The sequence below is a fragment of the Condylura cristata genome, unplaced genomic scaffold, assembly GCF_000260355.1.
Source record: "Condylura cristata isolate star-nosed mole 26May11 unplaced genomic scaffold, ConCri1.0 scaffold00030, whole genome shotgun sequence".
Lineage (NCBI taxonomy): Eukaryota > Metazoa > Chordata > Mammalia > Eulipotyphla > Talpidae > Condylura > Condylura cristata.
Genome location: NW_004567131.1, coordinates 10,123,265 through 10,132,096, shown reverse-complemented (window position 1 = coordinate 10,132,096; position 8,832 = coordinate 10,123,265). Strand labels below are relative to the sequence as shown.

At 37.4% G+C, this 8,832-nt stretch overlaps 1 pseudogene across 1 annotated transcript; it reads right to left on the bottom strand.

Moving 5' to 3' along the window:
* Positions 1-2,010: 2,010 nt before the first annotated feature.
* LOC101625281 lies at positions 2,011-2,792 on the bottom strand (annotated as a pseudogene). Its single transcript, XR_001145929.1, has one exon. The product of XR_001145929.1 is annotated as a cysteine-rich hydrophobic domain-containing protein 2 pseudogene (transcript).
* Positions 2,793-8,832: the final 6,040 nt, after the last annotated feature.

Genomic DNA, 8,832 nt, shown 5'->3' with positions numbered 1-8,832 from the left:
TGTCTTCTTTCTTCAGCTCCCTACTAAACTGGGCCTTCTCTGCTGTATAAAAGAAAAATGCATGGACCAAGCCTTTCAGAAAAGCTCCTGTGTTATGTTAACCAACATTCAGTTTTGTTTTGTTTTGTTTCATATATTATGTTCAGATATATAATATATTCTCCTGTAATCATTAACTTGAAATTATAATGTAGGTATTATAAGGCAGATAAGGAATGTTGATGACTTTTGTAAGGTCATTAGATTAAGAAGTAAATGATCATGGACTCTTTCGTAGTGTGTTTCCTTCCCTGTATACAGTGGGCATATATATTATAGACTGTGTGTATATGTACTAATACATATACACATATGTTTATGTACATACCTGTGTGAAATATAAGTGCTATGCAATTATAACCAGTAGTAATCCTCCCTTTTCACTGTTTACATGAAGCACTTTTATTGCTACTCATGCATTCTACTGCTTTAGAGTTGGTGCCCAAAGTCAGTTTCAGTTTTCACTTATCTGATAGTGAAAATGTGGGTCTACCTCTGATTTAATGTAAAAGTCTTCTGTTATTTACAAATGACTGAATGTTTCAGTTGCAGTCCAGGCTAAGGATCTGGGGCACAACTCAGAAACAACAACAAATACACCCATCACTGTCAGGATCCATATGGGTTTAGAAAAATAAAATGATAGAACTCCTTTTCCATTTCAGAGCTCTTTTATAAAGGGAGCATCTCCCTGCGCCACGAGGTGCTTTTATTTTTAATGCTGGTGCTCATTTGGAGAGGGTGCGGGACCCCACTGTTAATTACCAGCCATGCCAGCCTCTTTTGTTTATTGCAGCAGATGCTCTATGGCCGTGGTGATACCGCCCACTGCATGTCACTCCCATAAAACCAAAGCTGCAGGGTAGAAAAGGGACATGGATTTATCCTTAATGATGGAAAGTCCAACTCTTTCAAGAAAGACTTTCTAAGAGCTGAATCAAATGTTTGATTTTCCACTAAACTGCAAAATGAAAACCGTTTTTAACAAATGCTGTAGTTAGAGCCAACTGTACAAGGACTCTAAGAGGACTTTGTATTATTGTCTAAAGCTCAATTTAAAATCACTTAACTTGTCACCTTAGGTGCTTTATCTATTGATTGGGCATCAATATTTAATCCTCTGTTTCTGAAGAAATTGCAACATAATAGACCATCTTCGGTGCTTTTTAAAAATCCACTTCTGGTGTCTATATTTAGAATATAACTTTTAAGATTTAGCTTTTTAAAAAGAAACTTTTTCTAAGATAGATTTTCTCTGAAAGAGTACTTTGGAACTCTCTATTGGTTTAACTTCTCTACAGATTCTTGTTTTAACCTGTGTTCATAGATCACAATGCAATTTATTTTACTCTTCTAAAAAAGTTACAGTGAATCTCTCCCCTGTGTTTTAGACTATTCTATGTCCACTGCCAGGATACAGTGAGCATGCAGGTCTGAATATTTTGAAGACCACTGGCAGTCTCACTTCCCAGTTGGGGGGGAAGAAGGGATCACTTTGCACTCAAACCCTAGACACTTGTATACATACACACTTTATGTAGTTATCTAGATGTTATACACATGGCTTTTATATTTGCTTTCATTAATGAATAGGCATACAATGACCCATCTTTTTTATTTTTTTTTCCTAGTGATGCTTTAGAGTCCATGGTGCTTGTAAAGACAGAAGATAAATAAATAGAAGTGAGTTTACACAGGGCCATCCCAGGTAAGAAAATAACCTCAGTGTCCCCAAGCTAGTTTTGAAATTACAACAAATACTGTATGAGGGACTGTATATTCAGTTTTTTTGGTTTTTTGTTTGTTCGTTTCAACATAAAGAAACTTTATTCTCCATCTACATTATTTACATACTTAACCTACCTTTTTTTTTTTTTTTTGGAGAGGTATCCCCCCGCCCCCACCCCCACCACAGCCAGGACCTCCCCGAGCCCGCAGCCCTGAAGAGCCCTCCCATCGTGCAAGCACCAGGAGAGCACCAAGCAAGGCACCATTGGAAAGACAACATACTTGGAAAGTCTCTATAAATAAAGTAAATGCTAATCTGGTCGAAAAATCGGTGTCTTTGGTAAAAATTCTATGAGGATGACATATTCCATCATGTTATTTGTTTCACATTTCCTTTTGCTCAGTCTCCAGTGCAAGCACAGCTTGTGGTATAACCTATTGTTTTCCCATTCTAATAACTTCTCAATCGATCTTCTTGTTCTTTTACTGAGGCAAATAACTGGCCACATACTGCAACCTAATGTGCAGCAGCAACAAAGGCAGACACAAAGTAGCCATCGAACATTAACAGGAAGATTCTTCTTAAGACAACTGTTAACTCTGTTGATGCTGGCTTTAAACTCTTCAGGAGCTACTTTTCCAGTTAATGAAGAAGGGAATTCTGATTCAAATTTGTTGCTCAGTCCAAATACGGTGACGTGACCGGAGCCGCGGACCACCACCGGGTCTGGCGAGTACTTGAGCAGCTGCTCCTCCAGGGCCCGTTCCTCGTCCTCCTCCTCCTCATAGATCTCGTCGAAATCCGCTATCCTGAGCCTCCGCGGCCCCCTGCCCGAAGGAGCCCGACTCCAGGAGCTGGGGCTGGGAGACCCGCCGGCGAGGCGGCGGAGACTGAGGGGAGATTTTAAGAAATCTCTGCCAAAAGAAAATTTCTCCGGCTTACCATTTGAATTCAATAGACATGTAGATGCTTTAGCAGCAGACAGGCAGGGGACTTTGGCCTTTCCTGTCCCATCAGTATCCATGGCTACTCCAGACATAGATATAAAGACACGATGATTCTTCAGAAGCTTCTAGAGTCATAGTAATTTTCAAGGTCAGTGTGGGAGGTTATGTGACAGGGATTAAACACACTGAGTCCAGAAACTTAGGTGGAACCTGCTTCCTCTCCAGACTTGTTCTGCTTTCTCTCCACTGGTACTAAATGTATGTTCCTTAGACAAAAACAAAACAAAACATAACCTTGAAATGTGCCCACTTAACAGTCTATCACAAAGGGAGTGTGTGGAGTTTGGAAACAAAGACAGCCCAACAAAGCATGGCAAAGGATTACTGGGGTTTTGGAGTTGGGTATGGTTCAATAACATACATTTGTAGAGGTGTGAACTTTTACCCCTAAAACGGAGGTAGTGCTCTCAATCAATGACATCTCAATAAACATTATAGATACATAGATAGACAGACAGGGAGCTAAAACATTAACAAATAGTATGTTCCTCACAGGTTTATTTTGTCCACTCAAAGTTGGTATAAGTGAGCACTTATTTTTTATTATTTTTCTTTTAAAGCAAGTAGATTTACCATATTCTTTAGTTGTTTGACATAGTATATTTAGATATATAGTAAGATGCATCCCTTTTCTGTGAATTTTAGTGACTTTCAACATGCTTCCATGTAACCATTACATTACTCAAGCTACATAATTTTACCACCATCCTGCATCTTGCCCTTGGGAATTTTTTTCTGCAAATCACCATCTACATGGGGTCTCAGGAATGTGATGATGTGGTTATACAACTTTATTGTGTTGTTAGCTGCTTACACATGATACTATTTGGTGTATAGTTCTTTGTGGCTGAATATACTCAGAAAAAAATAGGTTGTGTGATGCTTTCCATCCACCCATCATTTAATATTTATTTTCCATAGTATGAAATATCGCAATTTTTTTTATCCATTTCCCTGTTGAGGTGAACTGCATATTTTCAGACCTTGCCTATTTTGAAAAAGATGCTATGAACACTGTGTGTTACATGTGATGTCACATTTTTATTTCTTTTGACTTGGATACATAGGAGTGACATTTCTGTGTTACATTTCTGTGAGCATATAGGTTTAATTTTAAAATAAAATGGGAAGCATTGTTGTAATCCACTGCAATGGAAGAGAGTTCCTTTCAATCTACATTGCCACCTATATCTGGTATTGCCAGTCCTCACGGTTAGTCTTTAATGGCTATGTAAAGATAACATGGTATGGAATTAATACAAACTCCCAGACAATCAAAGCAGTGAGTATCTTTTGTGTGATTTTTTTTTTATCATCCATATATATTGTATTTTAAAGAATATGTTCAAATTTTGTTTATTTTATTTTTATTTTTTTAAAGATTTATTTATTTATGCATACAGAGCTGGGGTACAGGCCAGAGGCGCAGGAGTGGCGAGAGGATTCGCCAGAGACAGAGCGGGGAGCAGAACAGGCAGATGGATGAAGTACACTGCTGAGGGGAGCAGCGGGCGGGTCAGGAGAGGTCTGCCGCGCCATGTGGTCACCTCCGGGGCAGGCAGGAATCGAACTCATGCGGAAGTGGCTTTAGCTTCTTAGTGCTGTGCTTTTACCCGTTGCGCCACCAGGGAGGGCCAAATTTTGTTTATTTTTAAAGTTGGTTTGCATATCTTCTTGTTATTGATTGTAAGTGTTTTTTACATATACAAGATACAAAGTCCTATTGTGATATACATTTTATACATATTTTCCCTGATCTGTGATTGACCCTGTTTTCTTAAATGGTGCACCTTTTTAAAGACTAGAACTTTTAAATGTTAATGGTGTTTATCAAGGCATCTTAAGCTTTTATGCTATACTTAAGAAATCTTTTCCTGGCCCTACCTGGTGGCGCAGCAGGTTAAAGCACAGCACTAAGAAGCCACTTCCGCATGAGTTCGATTCCCGCCTGCCCTAGAGGAGCTCCACATGGCGAGGCAGACCTCTCCTGACCCGCCCGCTGCTCCCCTCAGCAGTGTACTTCGTCGATTTGCCTGTTCTGTACCCCACACTGTCTCTAGTGAATCCTCTCACCCTCCACATCTCTGGCCTGTACCCCAGTTCTGTATGAATAAATAAATCTTAAAAAAAAAAAAAAAAAAAAAAAAGAAAGAAAAAAGAAATCTTTTCCTAACCCATAGCTTTAAGTTCCTTTTTGTTCATTATGTCCCTTAGAAATATCATGTGTGGCCCTCCCTGGTGGTGCAGCAGGTTAAAGCACAGCACTAAGAAGCTAAAGCCACTTCTGCATGAATTCGATACCCGCCTGCCCTAGAGGAGCTCCACATGGCGAGGCAGACCTCTCCTGACCCGTCCGCTGCTCCCCTCAGCAGTGTACTTCGTCGATTTGCCTGTTCTGTACCCCACACTGTCTCTAGTGAATCCTCTCACCCTCCACATCTCTGGCCTGTACCCCAGTTCTGTATGAATAAATAAATCTTAAAAAAAAAAAAAAAAAAAAAAAAGAAAGAAAAAAGAAATCTTTTCCTAACCCATAGCTTTAAGTTCCTTTTTGTTCATTATGTCCCTTAGAAATATCATGTGTGGCCCTCCCTGGTGGTGCAGCAGGTTAAAGCACAGCACTAAGAAGCTAAAGCCACTTCTGCATGAATTCGATACCCGCCTGCCCCAGAGGTGACCACATGGCATGGCAGACCTCTCCTGACCTGTCCAGCAACGTACTTCATCGGTCTGCCTGTTCTGCTCCCCACTCTGTCTCTGGAAGCCTCTCACCATCCTGTGCCTCTGGCCTGTACCCCATTTCTGTATGTACAAATAAATAAATCTTTAAAAAAAAAGTCATGTGTGCTATATAAACTGTTTTAAATTTTCCAGTAGCTATAAAAACAAGTGTAAATAAATAAGAAAATTAATATCAATAAAGTATTTTATTTAATATAATATATCCAAGATAATTTTTCAACATGTAGCTAATATAAATTATATCGTTGATTTATTTTTCATTTTTATAAATGAATATTTTGTATTTGGTGTCTATTTTGAGTAGGACTAGCCACATTTCAAGTGCTCAGTAATTGCATTATTGCATTGACTAGTGTTATACATATTTTGATAACTTAAATACTTATATTGATATTGGTGTGCATTTTGAGTTAATTTTTGTGTATGACATGAAGTCAGGGTCCAGGCTATTTTTCCATCTGGATATTCATTGTCAGAAACATTTGTCAAAAAGATCACAATTACCTTGGCCTGTTAGTCAAAATATAATTTACTATTTAACTATTGATTTGTAGTTAGAGTTTCTACCCTCTTCAATTAATATACATGTCTATACAATTACCAATAACATACTAACTTGACTATTGTAACTTTACAGTAAGTCATGAAAGAGACAGTGTTAGTATTCCAACTACATTTTCTCATTTCAAAAATTATTTTGGATACCCTATGTCCTTTTGGATTTTCATGTAAATTCTTAATTGGTGTGTTAGTTTATATTAAGACTGGTAGGGTTTTGAGATTGCATTGAATTTATAGATAAATTTGGAGAGAACTAAACATTTGTGTGTCTGATTGGATACTGTATCTAAAGTATTCTGTTTCAGGAAATATGCATACACATACACATATACATGTACACATATGAGCATATGCTTCTATATCCAGGTGTATTAAATATGTACAGTTACCTAATATTTTGTGCTTTTCTAATCTCATTTTGATAAATTTTGTGCTAATTGTTTTGTTATTTTATTGGTAATTTATTTGATTTTTTTACATTTTAATTTCTCATTAAGCCAATCTTTATTATTATTATTATTTTAAAATTTATTTATTTATTCATATAAAACTGGGATACAGGCCAGATGCGGAGAGTGAGAGGATTCACCAGAGACAGAGCAGGGAGCAGAAAAGGTAGATTGACTAAGTACATTGCTGAAGGGAGCAGTGGGTAGGTCAGGAGAGATCTGCCTCGCCATGTGGATCTCCTCTGGGGCAGGCGGCAGGAATCGAACTCATGCAGAAGTGGCTTAAGCTTCTTAGTGCTGTGCTTTAACCCACTGCGCCACCAGGGAGGGCCCGCCATTCTTTATTTCTAATAGTATTTTCAGTGATTTAGAATTTCTACAATATCGTCTCATCTATAAAACATGAAAGTTCTGGTTCATCATTTCTGATCTTATGCACTTCATAGAATTTTTTTTTTTCTGTTCCATTGGCTTCAGGCTCTGGCATAAATAGAAAAAGCCAGAATAAACATATTTGTCTTCTTAGGTAGAGAGCAGTCATTCCCCACAGAGACATTACCTATGGGAGTTCCACAAAGAGGTGACTATTGGGAGGTATAATTCTCTTGAGAACTAAGTTGCAAAGAGTTGTTAAATGAACAGGGTTGGAATTTTGTCAGATACTTCCTCTCCAATCACTCAGTCCATTTTCAGGCCATATGTAAAAACTGACGTTATCTGAAGAGATAATAGCATCCCCTGAGAAATTACAGAAAACTGAGATGTGCAATAATTTGTCCACACAGGCTGTAGTTTCTCAATTTTGAGCAAGTTCTAATAACTGAAAATGGGTAAGAACAAAGAAGGGGAAAACCCCATAGTACATGATAAAGGGATATGGGTTCTCTGGGGTGGGTGGGGTAGGGTGATACACCTGAGGAGATGAGTCATAAATAGTGCTGTGAAATAATGTTACCTAAAATAAATAAACACAATTGAGTAAATTAAAAAAATAAAAGGGTGAATGTGTTTGGTGCCATTTATGCATAAATAATATTAAAGAAATAACCCTAATAGATACAACTTGATCTCAGACTGGGATTTGTGTATGTATGTATATTTTTATTTTGATATGTCAGCAAAGTTTCAAGAAAAAAGTGCGTTTTGAGAAAATGTTGTCCATTTTGTCTGAGCTACTAAACTGGAAGTAGCAAAATTCTAACACTCTTTACTGAGGAGACCATTAATTAATGCATTTTATTACATAATTTAGCTTATCTCTGTTCCCTATATCTAACCATTGATGGAAAATGTCACCAGAAATAGATTATGTATGTGGAGGAAAGTAGGATTTTGTGTCTGATACTTGTGAAAACCAATTTTCTTAAAAAATAGAGTATCATTTAATTTATGTGGAATCGCAAATATGGTCTAGCAATTTTTCTGGCTACAGATTCCATCTTCTAAAATCTAAAAATAAGAATTACATTTTCATCAGCGAAAGGCATTAGAATAAGAGGAAGTTAGGATTTTCAATTTGTATGCATGCTAAGTAGTCTCTTCATCCTGAAGCTATAATTGAAAGTCTTTTATATGTTAAATTCAGAATAATTACGGACCCAGAATATAGTAAATATGGCAGCCAAAGAAGTTCTTTGAAAACAAAAACTTAATTTTCAGTTTTTACCATGTATTTAATGTTTAGCCTTTTATGAATGAGCAGGATGTCTCCAGTGAATGTCATGAACTATATTCTTGGGGTGGTTGATGGTTGATTTTTTCCCTGGGAAACATTTTCCCTTTTAAACTAAGAAGTGTACAGAGAACAAGTTTGGCTTAATACATGATTTTTTCTTTCTTTTTCTTTCTTTTTTTTTTTTTCCTGCTTAACAAGGACTGAGTAATTTTTAGAGAAAGAAATTTCCTTTTTGGCCATTTATCAGCTTTCTCTGGAGCAGCCTAACATTTTATTTTCTTATTTTGTCACATCTAACTGAAATTCTTTAAAGTGACTTTATCTGAAGGTCAGCTACCTTTGCTATCCAATATAATTTTATCTTTAAAATTTGTACTTTAGCTGTGGATTCATGATGGGTAAAGATACGAATAATGTCATCGGTAGTTTCGCCTTTGTGGTCAGAAATGCAACTTGCTCACCACCAGGAACCTGAAGGCAGGTGCCTGCAAGAACTGGGTGAGAAGGGCAGCATGCCCTTTGAAAGGTGACTTCTAAAATTAACTTTTAATAGATAGAGCAGAAAACATGTAGTCACTTTAAACCCCTTAGTAGGCTCCTAGGGTAGCAAGACTTCCCAGGTGTGAGGGG